A 22,565-nucleotide genomic window follows, 5' to 3' on the forward strand; every position below is an offset into this window, starting at 1 on the left:
TCGGTTTCACTTCAATAGCTTATCTCAATGAATCCCCAGCAGAAAGCATCTTACATACTTCAGTTCTTGAGAAGATGAGACGTGAATGCCAGGGAATTACAAGACAGAGGGGCTTTATTGCAACAGTGAACAAGCTGGAAATTACAAGGTAATGGAATCTCAGTGGGAGGGCCCCGTACCCTGCCATTAGCTAACTCAGACAGTGATTGCAGCAGGATCGGCTCAGGTGATGCAAGTATCACACGGGTTTCTGCACTCTGCACCCTCATCTGGTGAAGCCCAGATACAATCATACTTGAAGGCAAAGGGTACACCTGCTGCTGGGAGTGCTGATCTCACAGGAAAAGTCTAGGGAATTACCTGCCCTGGGAATCCTTGATTCTACAGGAGATGGTTTCCTTCTGGGCCCTGGTGGTACACAAACACTTGCTGACTTAAAAAAAAAAACACATGATACTTGCAAGTTAAATTTTATTTGGGGCAAAATGAGGACTGCAGTAGGGGAAACAGCATCTCAGATAGCTCTGAGAGACGGTTCCAAAGAGAAAGGAGGGAAGGTCAGAATAGATGTGATTTTGGTGAAGGGGGAGTACATGCAGTCAAGCACATATTTTTTTTCAGGTTTCTGCTAGTCATGAGGAACAGGCATCACCATGAAGGATTTTAGCATTTTTCTATATATGAGAAGATACAAGAATCAGGCTCATAAAATCGGCTCCTGAAACTATCTGCAGAAGACCTGTCCTGCCAGTTTTTTTTCCCTGAGTACAGAGTGCCCTATTTCTGCTCTCCACCATGGACTCCTTTTAGGGGGTGTTGAAAATCAGCAGCTGCAGCAGGACATTATTTAATCCTTGTAGAGGTAGATGGCAAGGTGCCAGTTTGCAGTTAACATTCTAAATAGTGTTCAGAAAAGGTGGAGTAGCAAGTCAAGCCTGGGAGGAGATACTGATCTCCCAAGATGAACCTCTGCAGGCTCTACCTCTGGCCCCGTTGAGGGATCACTGAAGCAAAGGACAGTCTAAGCTGGGACTCCAGTCAAGAGCATCTTTCCTGAGTTCCCTGTAATACAGTCATGAAGACTCCAGGCCGTGCTGGACACACAGAGGCAGAAGTGCAGCCCTGATTATGGGCGAGGCAACCACAACCACAAAGACAGCAACACACCAATGCCAGATAAGACGTGTATACCAGATCCTGAGCTACCACTCCAGGTACCTTTTTACGACCTTTCCAATAACCTCACCAGGTAGGTGATCGTAGCCCCATTATACAGAAGAGAGAAGTTATCTTAGTGGACAAGAAATGTGCATTACCTCAGCCTATTAAATGCTGCTTCCTAAATTGGGTTCTTGGAGGATCATCTCTCTTATTTCTGCCCTATCCAGGCACAGGCTTCCCTGGTGGCCCAGCAGTACAGAATCCACTTGCAATGCAGGAGATGCTGGTTCCATCCCTGATCAAGAAGATCCCATGGAGAAGGAAATGGCAACCCATTCCAGTATACTTGCCTGGGAAATGCCATGGACAGAGGATCTGGCAGGCTACAGTCCATGGAGTCACAAGAGTTGGACATGATTCAGCAACTAAACCACACCACCACACACTATGTATCTTTTTCATTATGTGCTCCTAGACCTCTGAATTGATTTGCTCACTCACCCCGGCCTGTTTAGTTAAACACAGCAGAGGGGTGGCCTGCAGCGGAGCTAGTTACCCGGCCAGGTCCTGTTGCACTTGAGTCTGGCTGACCCAGGCAGGAAGTAGGGTTTATCAGGAAAAGCCCCGCATCGCAGTCTTCAGCATCTCAGAATCCAAGATGAGAAACATAGGAGGTGGCAGACCTCACTGAAGGAAAGACAGAAGATGGATAGAACCTTGGCAGAAGGGGATTCTGTGGGCAGCGTGCAAGGAGAAGGAAGGGACCTGCTTCAGTTGACACCCTCCGTGGTGACCTGGAGCGTGGGGTTTGGTTCCCGGGAGGAGCTGAGCAGAGCAGTGACTGGTGCTGGGACCAGGTCGGGGAGGGGAAGGGGGTGTGGCAGCAGCGAATGAAGGGTACACTCTGAAACCAAGGCAGGAAAGGAGGGCCAGACCCCTATAAAAGCCCACGCGCCCGGGGCTTGAGGGCAGGACTTTACTGAGGAGCCAGAGGGCCCACTGTCTCCCTGTTTCTTGTCCTTCCTCAGTGCAGAGGAGTAACTGCAGGCGGGCAGAGGCTGAGGGTGGACCCGGTGGACGTGTAAGTCCCCGGCTGCAGGGAGGGGAAGGCTGCGAGGTAGGGAAGCAGGCCCAGCAACTCTGGCTCTCCTGGAAACAGCCCATGCTCTCTGTTAGGATAATAAAGGTTCGCTGTCACTCCCTGATGGGAGGAGAATGCAGGTCAAGGGCGTGCACAAATGAGCCTCCAGTGTGGCTGACCACCCTCTGCTTGCCTTCCTCTGAGCCTCCCAGGCCCTGCAAATGAGAATCATTTCCAGTTTGTGTTTATAAGCCTAAGCAAACAAGAGCCGGGCTGTCATCCCAAGTCAGACATAAAAATGCAGCTAATTATGTAAAATGGGATAAAGTGCTAAATCTAGAACCATTTCAGAGGGAAGAAAAGAGAAGGATGCTTGTGGGCATGGGGAAATGGAGTGGGCGTGGGGCTATGGGGGATGGGGAGCATTGGGAGGCTTCAGGGACTTCATCACTTTGGGTCTCTGTTTTTCCACATGTCTCAAACTGGAACTTTATTTAAATCTTTATTGGAGTATTCATGATTTGGGCTTCCCAGGTGGCGCTAGTGATAAAGAACCCACCTGCTAGTGCAGGAGCCATAAGAGACGTGGGTTCGATCCCTAGGTGGGGAAGATCCCCTAGAGGAGGACATGGCAACCCACTCCAGTATTCTTGCCTGGAGAATCCCCATAGACAGAGGAGCCTAGTAAGCTACAGTCCATGGGGTCGCAAAGAGTTGGACATGACTGAAGCAACTTGGCACGCAGGCGTGCATGGTTGATTTACAATGTGTTAGTTGCAGATGTACAGCAAAGTGAATCAGTTATCCATATACGTATATCCACTCCTTTTTTCTCAGATTCGTTTCCTATATAGGCCATTACAGAGTATTGAGTAGAGTTACCTGTATTACACAGCAGGCTCTTATTAGTTATTGATTTTATATATAATAGTATGTACATGTCAACCCCAATCTCCCAATTGACTCCCCTCATCCCATGGTAACCATAAGTTTGTCTTCTACATCCCCGACTCTCCTCCTGGTTTTGTAAATAAGTTCGTGTGTGCTAAGTTGCTTCAGTTGTGTCCAGCTCTTTGTGACCCTGTGGACTGTAGCCCGCTAGGCTCCTCTGTCCATGGGATTCTCCAGGCAAGAATACTGGAGTGGGTTGCCCTACCCTCCTCCAGGGGTATCTTCCCAACCCAGGGATCGAACCCGTGTCTCTTATGGCTGCTGCACTGGCAGGCAGGTTCTTTACCACCTGGGAAGTAAATAAGTTCATCTGTACCCTTTTTTCTCAATTACACATATAGGTGATATCATATGATACGTGTCTTTCTGTCTATGATTCACTTAGCTCAGTAAGGTTTTTTTTAATTGCGTCTATAATAACACCTTCTGCACAGACAGATGCAAGAAGGGGAAGAGGTGATGTTCAGTACTTGGCACACAGCAGGTGTTCAAACATGACAGCCCCCTTTCTCTCCCTTCACTGTTCCCTCTTCTCCCTGCACTTTAATGTAAACTGAGTCTATAATCTTAAGAATCTTAGGAATTTCTTTATTTTGGGGGGGGTTCCAAAATCACTGCAGATGGTGACTGCAGCCATGAAGTTAAAAGACGCTCACTCCTTGGAAGAAAAGCTATGACCAACCTAGACAGCATATTAAAAAGCAGAGACATTACTTTGCCAACAAAGGTCCGTCTAGTCAAAGCTACGGTTTTTCCAGTAGTCATTTATGGATGTGAGAGTTGGACTATAAAGAAAGCTGAGCGTCGAAGAACTGATGCTTTTGAACTGTGGTGTTGGAGAAGACTCTTGAGAGTTCCTTGGACTGGCGAGGAGATCCAACCAGTCCATCGTAAAGGAAATCAGTCCTGAATATTCATTGGAAGGACTGATGCTGAAGCTCCAATACTTTGGCCACCTGATTCGAAGAATTGACTTATTTGAAAAGATCCTGATGCTGGGAAAAATTGAAGGTGGGAGGAGAAGGGAAAGACAGAATGAGATGGTTGGATGGCATCACTGACTCGATGGGACATGAGTTTGAGTAAACTCCGGGAGTTAATGATGGACAGGGAAGCCTGGTACACTGCAGTCCATGGGGTCACAAAGAGTTGGACTTGACTAAGCAACTGAACTGAACTGAGTCTATAATCTTAAGAATCTTAAGAATTTCATGGTTTGTCCTAATACTAAGACTGTCGGCATTGCTCTGACGTCCTGCCATGGGAGGACATGGAGTAAGTGATGGCTTTTATCATTTTCTATTGGTTCCAGCTGGGCTTCTCCGGATAGCTCAGCTGGTAAAGAACCCCTCTGCCAATGCAGGAGATGCAAGAGAGAGGAGTTTGATCCCTGGGTCAGGAAGATCCCCTGGAGAACGAAACAGCAACCCACTCCAGTATTCTTGCCTGAAAAATTTCAACGACAGAGGAGCCTGGCAGGCTACAGTCCATGGGGTCGCAAAGAGTTGGACATGACTGAGCACATGTGCGTGTGAGCATGCACACACACACACACATACAAGTTGGCTCTGGCTACATTATTATTAGTGCTACCATTGTGATGGCCTTTGTTTAACTTGAGGAAGCTGAGTCAAATGTTCATTTAAACCAGTGAAGCTCAACAGAGACAAATATGTGTATATAGTCTCCATTCTTAGATGTACTAATTGCTCACCAGACTCTCTAAATTCTAATTAAAACCATTCCACCAGATGATTTTATTTTATTGCTTTCAACTTGTAATTAAAACATTTGCTGGCCAGCTATCTGAAAGAAATGAAGAGATTCTCCTTGGGTGTCTGTAGAAGAAAACGGATGAAGGCCCCTGTGGTTCGGGGTGACTTGGTTGTTTGTGGTTTAACAAGATCAACTCCATGTTGACTGGAGATCATTTGTGGGGAAGCACTGACTCTGCTTTTGGACATTCAACTTAGCTAGATTACAGTTAAATTCAAGAATTCAGTTCTTCATGCACTTATTGAACACCAGTGCCCACCCAGGGTGGAGAAGACAATGGAACCCCACTCCAGTGTTCTTGCCTGGAGAATCCCAGGGACGGGGGAGCCTGGTGGGCTGCCATCTATGGGGTTGCACAGAGTCGGACATGACAGAAGCGACTTAGCAGCAGCAGCAGCCCACCCAGGGACTGAATCTGGTCCTCACCAGTCAGGAATTTGTGATGGTTCACACTCTCAGAACTTCCTCAGAATGCCCGACTTAGGTCGTCTTTTCCTTGCTCTCATCTTCCTGATTCTGGTTGCTTATTTTAACTGACCCCCACTTAATGACTCTAATCAAATGGGGCCCCAGAACTCCCTCAGATTCTAATTGCTCCACCTTCTACCCTGCTAATCACGGGCAGTTTTTCTTTGCCAGGGGTGGGGGGTGTTAGGGAGGGAGGAGGTCGGTATTGGACAGACATCACCTATCTAGCTCTAGGTTAGTTGTTACACATACAGAGTTTCCTATTCTTAATATGAAGGTAGTCTTTACAGACTTATAAGAAAATCTGAGACCACAATAGATAAACAAAGACCTAAGTCATTAGCAAAATAAAAATATGAATGGTCAAATATAGTGCATGTTAAAACAAGCACAAGGGACTTCCCCGGTGATCCAGGGGTTAAGACTTCACCTTCCAGTGCAGGGGGTGGGGGGTTCGATCCCCGGTCTAGAAGCTGACATCCCACGTGCCTGGCAGTCAAAAAAACCAAAACATAAAACAGAAACAATATTGTACCAAACTCAATAAAGACTTTAAAAGTGGTCAACATCCAAAAAAATCTTAAAAAAAAAAAAAAAAACAAGCATGAGACTTTGTTTTCCACTCACCAAATTAACAAAGGATGATAATAGAGTCAGTTCGCTAGCATTACCAACTCAATGGACATGAATCTGAGCAAACTCCAGGAGACTGTGGAGGACAGAGGAGCCTGGTATTCATGGGGTTGCAAAGAGTTGGACATGACTTAGTGACTGAACAACAACAAATCATAGTTCATGATGCTGGTGAGCAGGCAAATTTAAAATGCTGGTAAGAGTAGTAATAGTATCAGTTCTTCCTCCAAGGATCTCAGAACCCAGGACAAGGGTGTGACTAGGGTCCCCACACCATGTCTCTACAGATTTAAAAGTTACAAACAAAGCTAACAAACTGTGAAGTATTTTCAGTCTTCCTACCTGGACAAGTACACCCAAGGTTGGGAAGATCCCCTGGAGTAGGGAATGGCTACCCACTCCAGTATTCTTGCCTGGAGAATTCCATAGCCAGAGGAGCCTGGCGGGCTGGAGTCCGTGGGGTTGCAAAGAGTTGAACATGACTGAGCACGTACCTCAAATCAGTTATGGTACTATCCAAAAACATGGCTTATAATGTTCAGAGGCAAAATAATAAGAAGTAATGTAACATATGATGTTAAGTGAAGTATTTAATGCAAAATGCACGCATGTGTGCTCAGACACATCTGACACTTTGGCAAGCCCATGGACTGTATCCCACCAGGTTCCTCTGTCCCTGGGATTTCCCAGGCAAGAATACTGGAGAGAGTTGCCATTTCCTCCTCCAGGGGATCTTCCCAACCCAGGGGTAGAAACCTCGTCTCCTATGTCTCCTGCATTGGCAAGGAGATTCTTTACCACTGAGCCACCAGGGAAGCTCAATACATAATGGCAAGGGAGTAGGAAAAAAAAAAAAAAAAGCACTTTGTGAAACTTTCCATACATTATGACTTAAACTGTAGAAAACTATTTAAATGTAAATGTGCCAGAACAGAATATTAACTGCTATTGATGAAGTGGGTAGGCATGAGGGAATGGATTCTAGGTAATACTTTTCTCTTTAGGTAAGCCTTTATTTGGAAAATTTTCTGAAAAACAGCTTATTAATTTTACTCTGAAAAAAAAAAAAAAGAAAGCACACATTCTTTTAAATGTTTTGAAATAGGGAATAAATGCACAATGTAAGTTACTATTGGGGATCCAGGTTTGCTTTGGGAGTGTGTTCATGGTTGCTTATTACATTTTAAAAGACAAATTAATTAAAATGCAAGCAGACAAACAAATAAACAAGCAGTATGCAGGGAATAAAGATCAAGATGTGTTGAGTCAGAATTAAGATTAATTCTGTACAATGAGGTGCAAATATAAAAATAAACCGTCAATTCACACTACATATATTAAAATAAAGATATTAACAGAAATGCAGGTCCAAAAAGAAAAGGAAGGACAAAGCTTTGCTGACTACAAAGGTAAACATAGTTGACGGTGATGTGATTACTTTTTTCCTTGAGCTTCCTGGCAGGTAGAGCAAAAGAAGTCCCCCACTGACACCTCTTTGTAGTCAGCACCCAGAGGCCATGTGATTCACGGCATGGCAGCCGTGGTCTGTCTCTTCCACATGCACTGCCAGCCTTGTATTTCCAGTATCTGGGAATGGCACACACACACAAAAAAGGGTTGAACTGAGCTGTTTCTGACATCTAATGTACTTTGAATCTCAGCTGTTGTCAAGACATTTCTCTGCCCTCCCAGATTCCAAGAAGATTCCAAAATGAGTCAGCATTGCCTAGGGTTGGAGCCTGGCAGAAGCCAGAGAGGGAAATACCTGTCTCTAAAGGTTAGAACAGAGAAGAGCTGATCAGACAATCAGAATAGAAAAGAAAAAGACACGGAGTTCCTGTTGGGAAATGGCAGGGGGTGTCGGGGGTGGTGGTGGGGATTTCCTAAATACTGTGGATTAAACAGAGCAGAGTTTGGGGGTCTATAAGACCGACATCACTTCTGACACTAACTACAAGTTCAGGCTCCCCGAGACCACCCTCAGATTTGATCACTTGCTAGAAGAACTCACAGACTCACCAAAAACCATTAGAGTCAATGTTACAGTTTATTATGGCAGAATAATACGGGTTAAAAATAGCAAAGGGTAGATACATGGGGCAGAAGCCAGGTGAGTTTTAAATGGAGAACTTTTAGCCAACCTGTCCCACCCAGGCTGAGCTTCCTGGGTGGCTCAGGTAAAGGAGTAAAGGCGGCTCAAGGGTAAAGTATCTGCCTTCAGTGCAGGAACTTGGGTTCGATCCCTGGGTCAGAAAGGTCCCCTGGAGAAGGAAATAGCAACCCACTCCAGTATTCTTGCCTGGGAAATCCCATGGACAGAGAAGCCTGGCGGGCTACAGTCCATGGGGGTCACAAAGAGCTGGACACGATTGAGCATGCATGCACTTAAAGTGAAAATTGCTCAGTAATGTCTGACTCTTTGCGACCCCACGGACTATATACAGTCCATGGAATTCTCCAGGCCAGAATACTGGAGTGGGTAGCCTTTCCCTTCTCCAGGGGAATCTTCCCAACCCAGGCATCAAACCCAGGTCTCCCACATTGCAGGCAGATTCGTTACCAGCTGAGCCACAAGGGAAGACCAAGAATACTGGAATGGGTAACCTATCCCTTCTCCAGCAGATATTCCCAACTCAGGAATCGAACCAGGGTCTCCTGCATTGCAGGTGGATTCTTGACTAACTGAGCTATCAGGGAAGCGCTCTGCTGCAGGTAATCTACATGGTTATTCCTTTCTCACCCCTTGTTACCAAGATTGATCCAGAGCTGAAATAAGACATGCTGTGGAAGCAGTGTTTCTAAATAGTAGTGTTGCAGGTTGAGTTCCCCCAGAAAACAGTCTCTGAGATGGAGTCTTATGTGCACCATACTTTATTTAGGAATACCTGTGGGAGGCAGAACAGCCCCTGAAATGCCTACCTCTTAATCTCTAGGCCCTGTGAATATATCACCTCACGTGGTAAAAGAGTCTTTGTAGATGTGAATAAGTTAAGGATCTTGAGATGGTGAGATGATCCTGGATTATCTGGACAAGTCCAGTACAATCTTAAGAATTTTTACAGTAGGGAGGATCGGAAGTCAAGAAGGTCAGAGTAAAAGATGTGACAACAAAAGCAGAGGGCTTGGAGGGAGATTTGAAGAAGCCTGCCCTGCTGGCTTTGAGGATGGAGGAAGGGGCCATGAGTCACAGGAGAAGCCATTCTCAAGAAGCTGGAAATAGCAAAGAAAGAAACTCTCCCACAGAGCCTTCGGAAGGAACACAGCGCCGCCAACAGTGAAATGCATGACCTCCAGAACTACAGGGGAATACATTCGTGTTGTCTCAAGCCATCCAGGTCTTTGGTTATTGGTTACAGCGGTCACAGGAAACCAATACAGGGTCTCTGGGAGTGAGAGGGAGCAGGGGCGAGCAGAGAGACATCTAGTGATGCTCAGGCTCAAGGTCAGCCTTGACCAGTGGCCCGGGGAGCTCTAGAGAGAGTCGCCTGTGGCTGGGCTGAGATGGCCAAGCCTTCATGCCCCTGCTGTTGTCAAACCCAAGTTCCTGGGCCCGATGCCCAAAAGCCAGACAAGCTGTGCATCATCTTTGGAGCAGAGGAAGGCTTATTTATTGCAGGGTCAAGCAAGGAGAAGGGAATGGCACACTACTCCAATGGGGAGTGAAGAACTGCCTGAACTATTCCATGGACAGAGGAGCCTGGCGGATTACAGTGCATGGGATTGCAAAGAGTCCGACATGGCTGAACAATGAACACTTTTCATGCGAGGAGAACGGGGTGACTCACACCCAAAAGATGAGTTTCAGAGAAGACATTTCTGTTAATTAATCTATGTATTTATTTTCACTTTTGGCTGCGCTCCGTCTTGGTTGTGCACATGGGCTTTCTCTAGTTGCGGTGAGCAGGGGCTACTCTCCAGTTGCTGTGTGCAGGCTTCTCACTGCAGTGGCTTCTCCTGTTGCAGAGCACAGGCTCTAGCACGTGGGCTCAGGGGTTCTCGTGTATGGGCTGTTGCTCCATGGCCTGTGGGCTCTTCCTGGACTGGGGATCAAACCCATGCCCCCTGCATTCTTAAGCCAGGGAAATAGAGAAGTTTGTAGAGGCACCATTTGAGGGGGAGGACTGCAGGAGGTGTAACCTCCCTCTGATTGGTTGGTGGGGAGGTAAGAGGGTGGAGTTCCAGGAATGATGAATGGAGGAATGATCTCATTCATCAGCCTTCTGTTTTCAACCAGTCTGGGGTCCATGAGCTGGTGCTCAGCCTGAAGTCTCCACCCTCCACCCGGGTGGGGCCTTAGTTCCTGTAGAAGAACTCAGGGGTCTGTATCACATGGTTTTCCGCATCCCAGCCCCCCACCCCCAACCCCCGCCATCCAGTCCCAGGAGGAGCCAGGCCAGGCCCCAAGGTTCAGGGCTGTTTCTTTCTGTATTCCCTCACTCCCCTAATGAGGAACTGTTTGAATCTGCCCTTTGGAACCCAGGGAAGGTGTAGGAGGCAGAAACCCTTTCTCTATGAACAAGAAATGCGGGACATGGAAAAGCTTTTGTCCCCGGGAAGGCCCCCAATGGTTTCCTGCTGTTTCACTGCACCTACCCATCCTTGCTGAAGGACAGCCGATGCCAAAGGCTGCCTGTAAACCCATCCCCAGCTTCTGGGGCAACACGTCCTTCCCTGTAGGGGGTCTGGGCCTTGTATCCTACTGCCCACCCTAGTTGGCCTGTGGACACACTCACCCTTTTCCCCCTTGACTTCTTGCTTGGATCAGAGGTCAGAGAAAACAGGTAAGTCCCCTTGCTTTGTTCTTGAGGGTGAAGACGTTTTGGGGAAGGTTCCAACAGAGCTTAATCCTCCATGTGCTAATCGCTCAGTAGTGTCTAGCTCTTTGCAAACCCATGGGCTATAGCCCACCAGGCTCCTTTGTCCATGGGATTTCCCAGGCAAGAATACTGGAGTGGGTAGCCATTTCCTTCTCCAGGGGAATCTTCCCAACCCAGGGATTGAACCCAAGTCTCCTGCATTACAGGAAGATTATTTACCATCTGAGCCACCAGGGAAGCCCTCCCTGGGTTCAGTTAATTAATCCATACAGACAACAGAGGAAGACGGCCTTTCACAGAAGTAGCCTGTTCATGCTTACTCCAAATTGCATGTTTGTCTCCTAAAAGTAAGCTAACAGTTCTCAGAGGGCGAGGTGGCTGCCAGGATGTGTATGTGCACTCAAGTCACCACTCATGTCTGACTCTTTGCGACCCTATGGATTGTAGCCCGCCAGGCTCCTCTGTCCATGGAATTCTCCAGGCAAGAATACTGCAGTGGGTTGCCTTGCCCTTCTCTAGGGGATCTTCCTGACCCAGGGATCGAACCTACATCTCCTACGTCTCCCGCGTTGCAGGTGGATTCTTTAACTGCTGAGCCACCAGGGAAGCCCCCAAGCTGCCAGAATACAAACCTCAAAAAAAGTCATGAAACCCAGCAGAGGACTGTGGCTAGAGAAGGGTTAAACAATAATACTGATAACAATAGCTGACACTTCTTTACTGTTCATCATGTATATTACCAAGTGCTTTACTGCTTTGCTAACTTAAAGAGTGTGGTCTGTAGACCTACAGTGCCTAGAAGCTCATCAGAAATGCAGACTCTCAGGTCTTATCCCAAGGCTTCCCAGGAGACACAATGGTAAATAATCACCTGGAGACTGCAGGAGACATAGGTTCGATCCCTGGGTCAGGAAGATCCCCTGGAGGAGGGCATGGCAACCCACTCCCAGTAGTCTTGCCTGGAGAATCCCATGGACAGAGAAGCCTGGTGGCCTACAGTCCGTGGTGTCACAAAGAGTCAGACACGTCTGAGTGACTGAGCAACTCATGCACCCACAGATCTTATCTCAAACCTACCACGTCGAAGCTTCAGTTTAATAGGACATTCAGGTCATTTATCTGCAGGTTCAAGTTTGAAAAGTAGTGCTTTATATGTGTGAACTCTTAATTCTCAAAAAACTGAAACAAAAAACAAGGAAGAGCTACTGTCATTGTTTCTATTTTATAGATGATTGCATTTAGGCACAGAGGGATGAAATGATAAATCCCACAGTTGCTAAGCGTCTAACCATTCATCAGCTGTGGGACTGAATAGTCTGTGGCACAGTCTGAGCTCTTAGGCTATGCTGCTCCTGAAATTCAGGAGTGACTTTGGTGTTACCCTGAGCTGGGTTCATACATCATACCCTTCTTGCTGGCTGTGTGCCTCTGGACAGGTTCTTTAACCTCTCTGAGCTGCTGTTTCCTCATCAGTGAAGTAGGTCAAGATTAGCATTTACGTCACAGGGCTTTTATGAGGCAAACCAAGAAAATGCGTGTGAAGCACTTAGCAATCAGCGTTCGTTTCTGTCACGATCACTGTTATTTTCATCATTGTCATCACCACCACCGTTATCATCATTTTCATCATCATCATTGTCATTCTCGTTACCATCATCACCATCATCATTTGCCATCCTCCTTATTGTCACCACCATCATCTACACTGTCAGGTGGAGGCTGGTAGGTTCCGGGGTGTGTGGGAGGGGGACAGCAGGAGCTGCAGAAAGTCACGAGGGTGAAGTTCAGCATTGCCTCTGGCAGCGGCCTCTGTGGACTTAACCACAGAACCGGTGTCTTCCACCTCCTAAAGCCCCACCGAGGTTTGTGACTCACAGTCTGTGCTCTTCTGCCCATCCAGAATTGATAGCCCTTTACAAAATATCTTCCTGGGATAGATGACTTGAAGGCAGCCTTCTCCCCAAGTTGTGGTTGCTGTGGAAACAGGTGTCCCTCAGGACCAGAGAAGGGCTGGCAGAGACTTGACTTCTCGGCTCCTGGAAAATAATTGTTCCCTTTCCCCCACGCTTGTCATTCCCGAGTAGCATTTATCAAAAGAGCACGCGCTGCGGGCCCCCTCCCTGACTCTCATCTCTGCGTGGTGTCTGTTGGAAGGAGTGTGCCTTCTGGCTTCTAGCTGTGTCTTTGCACTTGCTGCTGGTGGGGCCGGGTTAGAACTGGTGTTGACCCTTTGAGATTGATTTTCTTGATCTAGTCTTGTGTCTTCTTGCAGTTCCTTGAAAACATCCTCTTATTTTCTGGGTCTCTTCATACAGGCGTGCATGCGTGCTACGTTGATTCAGTTGTGTCTGACTCTTTTCGACCCTGTGGATGGTAGCCCAGCAGGCTCCTCTGTCCATGGGGAATCTCCAGGCAAGAATACTGGAGTGGGTTGCCATGCCCTCCTCCAGGGGATCTTCCCGACCCAGGGATCGAACCCATGTCTCTTATGTCTCCTGCATTGGCAGATGGGTTCTTTACCACTCATATGAGCAGAAGTCCCGCTCAGATAAGCACTTCCTCCCTGATTTAAAAGAAGGCCAGAATCGTCAAGGTTTTAGCACTCAATGAAGGGGACAATAGCTCACCAAATAGCTCTGCGCCCCGGAGGTTTGTCTTCCTTTCAGGTCAAGGGTTCTATCTGGATTCCCTTGGCTGTCAGCACGCTTCTCCCATAAGGGAGCTGCATCCCCTTTAATCCTTGGTGTGTGTGTGCATGTGTGTGTTCTTGTGGACACAAATAACTTTCTCTTGTTTTCCTTAGCACAGCTGAGAGATGCTGAAATATTAAAAGTAGAGAACCTAACTAAATAGAAAGGAAAAGCAAAAATAAAAACAACAAAAAATAGAGTCATAAGAACAATCCAGATCTCCAGGACAGAGGGTTACACTCAGACCCAGAGTTCTGGTCCTACTGTTCCAGCTCCTACCCTACTCCGGGCTCTTTTTATCTCCCAGGTCCAGACTTCCTCCATCTCTGAACCCACCCCGATTCCATCACAGGGGAGCTGGTTACCTGGTCACTTTTTTATTTTTTAAAGGGATTAATTTCTACTATGATCATCATATGTATTCTTTAAAAAAATAAAAAAGAATTTTGAAAAACCACTGTATTTAGTTATGTTTTGGGCTGTGCTGGTCTTTGTCGCCGCGTGGGCCCTCTCTAGTTGCAGTGAGCAAGCTTCTCCCTGTGGTGGCTTCTCTCGTTGCAGAGCATGGGCTCCAGGGCACTCAGGCTTCAGGAGTTGTGGTTCCTGGGCTCTAGAGCACAGGCTCAGTAGTCATGGCCCACGGGAGCTTAGTTGCCCTGGGGACCGTGGGATCTTCCCAGACCAGGGATCAAACCCGTGTCTCCTCCACTAGCAAGCAGATTCCTTACCACCGAGCCACCAGGGAAGGCCCCCTGGCCACCTCTTGAAGCAAAGGCCTAATAGAAAGGTTTGAGTTCTGCCATCTTCCCCTTCCCTCCCCAAAAGAAAGAAAACATTCTACAATAGAACAGGACATGAAGAAAATGTTGGATTTAAGCTCTCCTGGACCCCGAATAAGCCTTCTCCCTCTTCATTATGTCCTTAAGAGCGGACTTAATTCTTTGTGGTTAGTCAAGATAAAAGAAGAGGAATTTGACTTGAAGATCATTCTCATCTCATCTCGAACCTTTTCTGCTTTGGAATGAGCCAGACTTCCTTCATCCCTATCTCTCTTCTCTCTCCTTTTCTTCCTCTCTTGCCCTCATTTATCCCATACAATAAATATCAAGTTTCAACGATGTGCAAGGTGTACTGTATGGGGCATTGATTTCAAATGTCTGTTTTAAAGACATTTTTCATTTCTAAAATTCTTAGGCGGAATAACACTGTCCCTTAGCGATAATGAAACCACTCTCTAATTTCACTCTTCTTTTCTTGAAGACACGAGCTCCGGCAACTCCCTACAGGTATGTGTTCTCGGTTTCTAGGTCTGTGTTGATACGTGTGGGTTTGGTCAGACACATGTAACAGGATGTGGGTGCGTGTAAGCTCCTGTCCTTGGAATCCAGCTCTTTGCTGTTTCTTTTATGCCCACAAACCCAGAGGTACTTTTTTTAAATTAATTTTTACTAGAGTGTAGTTGCTTTGGTTGCATTGGTTTCTGCTGTACAGAAAAGTGAACCATACGTATACCTATGCATGCTAAGTCACTTCAGTTGTGTCCAACTCTTGGAAACCATGTAGATTGTAGCCCACCAGGCTCTTCTATACATGGGATTCTCCAGGCAAAAATATTGGAATGGGTTGCCATGCCCTCCTCCAGGGAATTTTCCCCATCCCGGGATTGAACGCATGTTTCTTATGTCTCTTGCATTGGCAGGTGGGTTCTTTACCACTGGCACCACCTGGGAAGCCCCCACGTATACGTTTATTCCCTCTTTGTGGATTTCTTTCCCATTTAGGCCACCACAAAGCATGGAATAGAGTTCCCTGTGTGACACACAATAGTCTCATTACTTATTTATTTATTTATTTTTTATATTAATTTTGTTATTTTTTTCCATTTATTTTTATTAGTTGGAGGCTAATTACTTTACAATATTGTAGTGGTTTTTGTCATACATTGACATGAATCAGCCATGGATTTACAGGTGTTCCCCATCCCGATCCCCCCTCCTGCCTCCCTCCCCATCCTTATTTATGGTAATGTCTATGTGGAGGGGAGCATGGCAACCCACTCCAGTGTTCCTGCCCGGAGAATCCCACGAACAGAGGGTCACAAGGAGTCGAACGCTACTGAAGCAACAGCACACAGGCACCCGGTGTGCATGTTTGTGTCTGTTAGTCACTCGGTCGTGTCCGACTCTTTGCAACTCTATGGACTGTAGCCCACCAGGCTCCTCTGTCCACAGGATTCTCCAGGCAAGAATGCTGGACTGGGTTGCCATGCCCCTCTCCAAGTAGTGTGCATATGCCAATCTAAATCTCCCAATCCATCCCGCTCCCTTTCACCCTCGTGGGGTCCAATAGGTTGTTCCCTACTTTCTGTGTCTCCATTTTTGCTTTGCATATAGTTTCATCTGAACCATCTTTCTAGACTCCACATATAACCAATCTTATACAATACTTGTTTTTCTCATTTTGATTTAACTTCACTCTCTATGACGGCCAGATACTTTTTGGAAGGTGACTTTTCCAAGCCATTAGCCACTCAGCAGACTCCACTCCACCCCGCCCCGCCCCCACCCCCACGCCATCACTATGCAAGGCAGCTCACGCAAGTCCTGACGGCCTAGAGAAAGTCCTTACCTGATGCCGAAGGAGGTGTAGCCCAGCTGCTTCTCATGATTCAAGTTCCAGAACAGGCCGCGCTGTGGGGAGCTCGTTCTCAGCCAGGAAACAGCAGGGAGGCGGCAGATGGCAACCTCCGCTTCTCAGCTGAAGCTTCCCTCCATGAGAAACCCCACGTAAGCCAGCTTCTCACCTCCTCTTCTTGTTCTGGGGATTCTGTTCGTAGGAAACAAAGCTTTCTGCCAGCCTTTCCTTCATGAGGAGGAGCTCGCCACTAAGCAACCCCCAAAATCGCCATTCTGCGATCTCTCTGCTCCCCCGCGGCCCTAATCGCACATCCGCATCCTTCTGCGTAACGGCCCTCTGGAGCGCATCCTTTCCCTGACATGCGCAGCAGGAGCCGCCTGAGTACCAGCCGCGGGGACCCCAAAGGATCATGGGAATCGTTTGGTCTTATGGTGTACTTCTCTTCCAGAAATCTCAGAATACGTTTCAGACAATTAAATGTTGTTGTAAATGGGGAAACTGAGGACTAAAGAAATTAAGCTCCTTCCTCAGAGACACATGACTGATGACCCAGAAGAATCCAGCTCGCCTATTTTTCTCATTTTCAATCCTCCCAAAAGAATGTAATTTACAACCTGAGAAGTGAGGCTAATGCAAAATTATGCAGCTTGTTTTCTGCATTCAAGAAGGTCTCTTTCCTTGACTGCCCTCCTTACCTCAACAACCCTTCAGCCCCTTCGCATGGGTCTGCACGCCCTCAAGCTTCTGAGGGTCCTGCTCTAATGCAGTTCTGGTTGGAGAGCTGTGCTCAGGAAAAACGGGGCCAAAAAGGTCATTAGAATATGTGGAGGCCAGGATACCTCTCTCCCTGGAGATTTCTCTTCCCTTAGCTTAATTCATTCTTCTTATATATGTGGGCATGTTTATGTGATCATCTTCCAAGGATCTGAACCTGCAGATACGGTAGAAGACAATATTTGGGGCATGGATGACCCATTATGATGCTGATAGATTTTTTTTTATTCCTCATAATGAAGTTTACATAATAATAACAGTAATAAGTATTGAATATACACACAGACACACAGACACACACACACACACAAAGTCACTAAGTCGTGTCTTTGTGACCCCATGGACTGCAGCATGCCAGGCTTCCCTGTCTTTCACCGTCTCCTAGAGTTTGCTCATACTCATATGCATTGAGTCAGTGATGCCATCCAACCATCTCATCCTCTTCATGCCCTTCTCCTTCTGGCTCAGTCTTTCCCAGCATCAGAGTCTTCTCCAATGAATTGTCTCTTCGTATCAGGTGGCCAAAGTATTGGAACATCAGCTTCAGTATCAGTCCTTCCAGTGAATATTCAGGGTTGATTTCCTTTAGGACTGACTGGTTTGATCTCCTTACTGTCCAAGGCACTCTCAAGAATCTTCTCCAGAACACTATATATATATTTATAAAGTACTGAGTGTCCAGTTTTAAGTATTGTATATAAATTATCTCATTTACTACTTATATCAATGTTCTGAGCCAAGAACTCTTATTATTTCCTTTTATGTGGATGAGCAAATGGAGGAAAATAAATGTTATAAAGTTTTCCCAATATCTATTAATAATAAGCACCAGGTATTGAATTTGGGCCTTTAAATATATGATCTTAAATTCATTCAGCAAATCTGAGAAGTACTCAGCTTTCCATGGAGGCTTAGGAGGTTAAGTCGATTGCTTAAGGCACACAGCCCGGGAGGTGAGAACAGGCCTGGGGCCAGGCAGCTGGCCATCCCCAGAGTGACCAGTCTTTCTACCACTGACCCCACTGAAGTGCCAGCTTATTAAGGACCTGCCCTCCCACGGTTTATGCAGTGCCCCACAGAGGGCTGACCTCCAACAGACATCCCATAAACACATGCTCCTTTTCCTGTTGAGCTCATGGATTTGAAATTAAATATTGATATTAAATTAGGTTATCCTTACTCCTGGGAGTAATAGCGTGGGTGATTCAAAGGAGCAAATCATTCCTCAATCATGTATGCTTTGCTTCAACAATGCATTTAGCTATTTATGTTTGAATATGGGTGAGCTATGTATGGGTTTCTTGTCACTTCTCCCAAAATAATGAGGATGTTGTGTGATGGTCTGACCCAGGAGAAGCTGGGAATAACCATACTTTTCCATGCTCAGTATCCTGCTGTGTCCAGCCCTGCCATGGGGTCAAGGAGCCATCACATTCATGGGGACCACACATGGGCCATCCCAGTGGTCCTTGGCTTGCGAATGGCTTTTGCTTGACTCACAGTGTTGGATCTACGCATGGTATCCTTCCTCCCATGCTCCCTCCCTCTCTTTCTTTCTTGTAGTAGAATTTATTATCCTTGTCACCATTAAGAGATTAGGAGATGTTGTCGAGATTTCTGGTTTCTCCGAGAAAATTGTGTCTGACAACATAAGCCCCACATTTGTGCTTGGCAGTTAGCTAGAGCTAATTAATGAAAAGTCCCTCTTCTAGATGAGACATGATCTCAGTCATCATCATCCTCTGTCATCTCTTTGACACCAAGGCTGAGTGTCAGTTGCCACCAATCCTCAAGCTTATGCAAATATTTCCTGAGTCCCAGTCAGTGCCGGTCATTCCTGCTATAGATCTAGCAGCTAAAGCCATGTGCATTCATGAGGCTTGTCTTAGGGGATGCTAATCACCCAGGCTGAGTAGAAGAGCATGCAAAACATTACTCCAGCTCATCTCCGAGGTCCACCTTTCTTGTATCTTCTCTCTGGTGAAGTGATGATGTGTGAATTCTCAGTCCTGTCTGACTCTTTGTGACCCCGTGGACTGTAGTCCACCTAAGATCAGCCAAACCACAGCCAAATGTCAAGCCACAAGCTTAAAACAAATATTTGCTGATGCAAGTCACTGAGATTTGGTTGTTTGTTATGCAGCATTAAAAAAGGGAAAATTTAGCTCATAGAGCTATGAAATGGGAGAAAAAAGGAGAGTCTTGTTGTAGTTTGTCAATTATTGAGAATTTTGATTATGCCATAATATATCACTATGATGTTTACCTGTTTACTCTGAAAATGCACTTTTACTAAGATTTTTTGATTCTTTTGCCATATTAGTATGTGAGGACTGACATTGGCACCTCTGTAATAGGTGAAGCTACCCACCTCAACAGAATCATTTGGTGGTGACCATAAATTACCAGATATCATGAAAAGATGAGAGGAAGCCATTTGCCCAGTTGTGTCTGACTCTTTCAAGCCCCATGGACTGTAGCCTGCCAGGCTCCTCTGCCCATAAATTTTTTCCAGGAAAGAATACTGGACTAGGGGGCCATTACCTACTCCAGGGGATCTTCCCTACCCAGGGATGGAACCTAAATCTCCTACATTGGCAGGCAGATTCTTTACCTCTAGTGCCACCTGGGAAGCCCGAGAGAAAGCCTTGTGTCCTCCAAAAAGAGTGGGTTGAATAGACATCTTGCAGTTTGTCAAGAGCTAAGATAAGCACCTTATTTTTTCTAACTAAAAAACCCTAGGTGTTTTGATGTACCCGACTCCATCAGCTTCTCCTTTGCAGTAGAAAACTGAGAAACCAACTCCACTGGCTTCTGTTGTCTTGATTCTGTGGGCAGCCTCGAGAACTAGTCCCATCGGTCCTCTTATCTGTTCGTTTACAGTCATCTTGTCGGGGTCACAGATAAGTACCCAGCTCATTAGGCGCTGACCCCTACTGGAGCAATCATCATAAACCACCATGAGCTCTTCCCAGTTCAATTGATGTGTAAACTATTTAAGGACAAGACGAAATGAACAGGAAAGATTTTCTGGTTTAGTTTAATTGCTTCTCAGGTGGCCTCTCATTACCAAGCTCTGTTACAACTAAAGAACCAGAACTACCCTAGTGAAACTAATACAAGAGACCCAACTACTTTGGGGAATACAGCTTGACTCAACAGATCCCAGGGAGCCTACACTGAGCCAGACTGAAAGAAAGACTGTCTCAGTCTACTTGTGCTGGTGGTGGGTCTTCTCTTACTGGCACACACATCACTTAAAAGTGTAGTCTCTTTAGATTGAATGAGCAGATTGTGTTGTCCACAGATTCTTGCTCTTTAAAGTATATGTAAAAAAAAAAGTGATGGCTACCTTAACCATGAGTCAGATTGCCTCTATTGGGATGTCTTTATTGGGATGCATTTTGAGAGCATCAAGGAAAAGATGGGCTAAAATTGCAATGAGAATACATCTGGGTAGATAAAATAAGATTGACAGGAACTGATGGTTGCTGAGGCAACATGGTGCTTCATCATACTATTTTCTCCACATTTGTGTGTGTTTGAAATTTTTCATAATAAAAAATGAAAAAAATTTAAGTCTGCAAGTCATATCAATTCAGATTTGGGTACTTGCTTTGTGTTTATATATATATATAACTGATATATATATCTGAAAGAATGGCAGTCAGGAAACCCCACTTCACAAACCATGTTGGATTCTGATGTTCTTACGCTTTCACTATTTTGTCAAACCATGGAAACAACTGGCTCTGGGTTTTCAAAGTCTGACTATTAAACTGATGATTCGTGATTAGGTAGGTTATATGGGTGAAGGGGGTCAAAAGCTATATACTTCCAATCACAAAAAAAATAAATCACGAGGATGTAACATATAGCATGGTGACTACAGTGAATAATACTGTGGTATATATTTAAAAGTTGCTAAGAAATTAGATCTTAAAAGTTCTCATTGCAAGGAAAAAAAGGAAACAAAATTGTAACTATATATGGTGACAGAGGTTAATTAGACTTACTATGGTGATCCTTTCTCAAAATATATAAATATAGAATCATTATGTTGTACACCTGAAACTAAAATAATCTTATATGTGAATTAAACCTCAATTAAAAAAATGAAAACTAGGCATAACAATACTTATCTGGTAAGGTTAACATAAGGATTCGATCAATTATACATAAAATGTATACTATAGTGCCTGGCAGACTATATAACCTCATTGAATGCTGGATGTTATTCTTCTTTTTACCTCTCAGCTCCAGAAAGACTCCAGCCCTTCAGATCAAAAAGCTGAAACAATGGATGATCTGAACTGTTGATGACCTCACACCATCCAGGTGCCCATCCACATAGAAGAAAAAGTCCAGAGCCAAAGAGCCTTGCCCTTCCCATCCCGGTAAGTGTCAAGTGCTATTTCTTCAGAGAAAATAGCCTCTGCTTTTGTGTATCACAGAGAAGGTTCTGGGGATCATTGAACCTGAAAATGCCATGTGCAGTATTGTCCATGAGGCTCTGTCCATTTTTCTGGGAAGATAGATCCAGAATTTTCAATGCTGGCCATTCTGATCAGTGCGAAGTGGTACCTCATTGTTGTTTTTGATTTGCATTTCTCTAATAATTAGTGATGTTGAGCATCTTTTCATGGGCCTGTTGGTCATCTGTGTGTCTTCTTTGGAGAAATATCTACTTAGGTCTTTTGTCCATTTTTAAATTGGGTTGTTTGCTTTTCTTGTTATTGAGTTGTATGAGTTGTTTGTATGAGCTTAAATATGGAAATTAAGCCTTGTCTGTTACATCTTTTGCAAGTATTTTTTCCCATTCCTTAGGTTGTCTCTTCACTTTGGTTATGATTTCTCTTGCTTTGCAAGAGCTTGTAAGTTTGATTAGATCCCATTTTTTAATTTTTGCTCTTATTTCTGTTGGCTCATGAGACTGACCTAAGAAAACATTGGTACAATTTATGTCAGAGAATGTTTTGCCTATGTTCTTCTCTAGGAGTTTTATGATGTCATGTCTTATACTTAAGTCGTTAAGCCATTTTCGGTTTACTTTTGTATATGGTGCGGAAAACACTTTTTGAGTGTTTATTATGGCCTAGATTGTAGAAAGTACAGCAGTGAATAAAACAGAACAGAATGTTGTGCCTTTATGGAATTTAATTTCCAATGGACCTAAGAACTCCTAAGAATCACTGATCCCTGAAACCAAGAAGCAAATGGAATGTGGTTTAAATTTTCCAATAGTTCTTTTGGTTACATTGAGTTATAGATTTCAAGCATCTGTCCAAGTTCGTCAAACATGTTTTCTGTAGACACCAGTATTTGACATTGTGAGCACCAAGGAAAAGAATGAGTGAAATTTACCAATTATATTTGAAGACAGCAAATTTCCTCTGAGTACACCCCTATGGAACTACAGGAATGAAAGGAAGCTATTAAATAACCTGGTAAAGTGAGAAACAAACATCAAAACAAACAAACCAATAGTCTTGGTATTTTGGCATCAGAGGGACTTAGGTTCGAACCTTCAGCTACGTGTGAAAGATTGGGCAAGAAATACAAATTCTTTGAGAAATG

The 22,565-nt window shown here is 45.2% G+C and overlaps 2 long non-coding RNA genes across 3 annotated transcripts in view; one reads left to right on the forward strand and one right to left on the reverse strand.

Annotated features, from left to right (window-relative positions):
• The window catches only part of LOC122433105, a 46,417-nt gene extending 29,872 nt beyond the window's left edge, over nucleotides 1-16,545 (reverse strand). Inside the window, exon 1 of the long non-coding RNA XR_006267030.1 lies at nucleotides 16,206-16,545. This is a non-coding gene — a long non-coding RNA (uncharacterized LOC122433105). The remainder of the gene's footprint in view (nucleotides 1-16,205) is intronic.
• The window catches only part of LOC122433104, a 481,223-nt gene extending 459,683 nt beyond the window's left edge, over nucleotides 1-21,540 (forward strand). For both annotated transcript variants that reach the window (XR_006267029.1, XR_006267028.1), the window contains one exon: nucleotides 21,246-21,540. This is a non-coding gene — a long non-coding RNA (uncharacterized LOC122433104). The remainder of the gene's footprint in view (nucleotides 1-21,245) is intronic.
• Nucleotides 21,541-22,565: the final 1,025 nt, after the last annotated feature.

The sequence above is a fragment of the Cervus canadensis genome, chromosome 32, assembly GCF_019320065.1.
Source record: "Cervus canadensis isolate Bull #8, Minnesota chromosome 32, ASM1932006v1, whole genome shotgun sequence".
Taxonomy (NCBI): domain Eukaryota; kingdom Metazoa; phylum Chordata; class Mammalia; order Artiodactyla; family Cervidae; genus Cervus; species Cervus canadensis.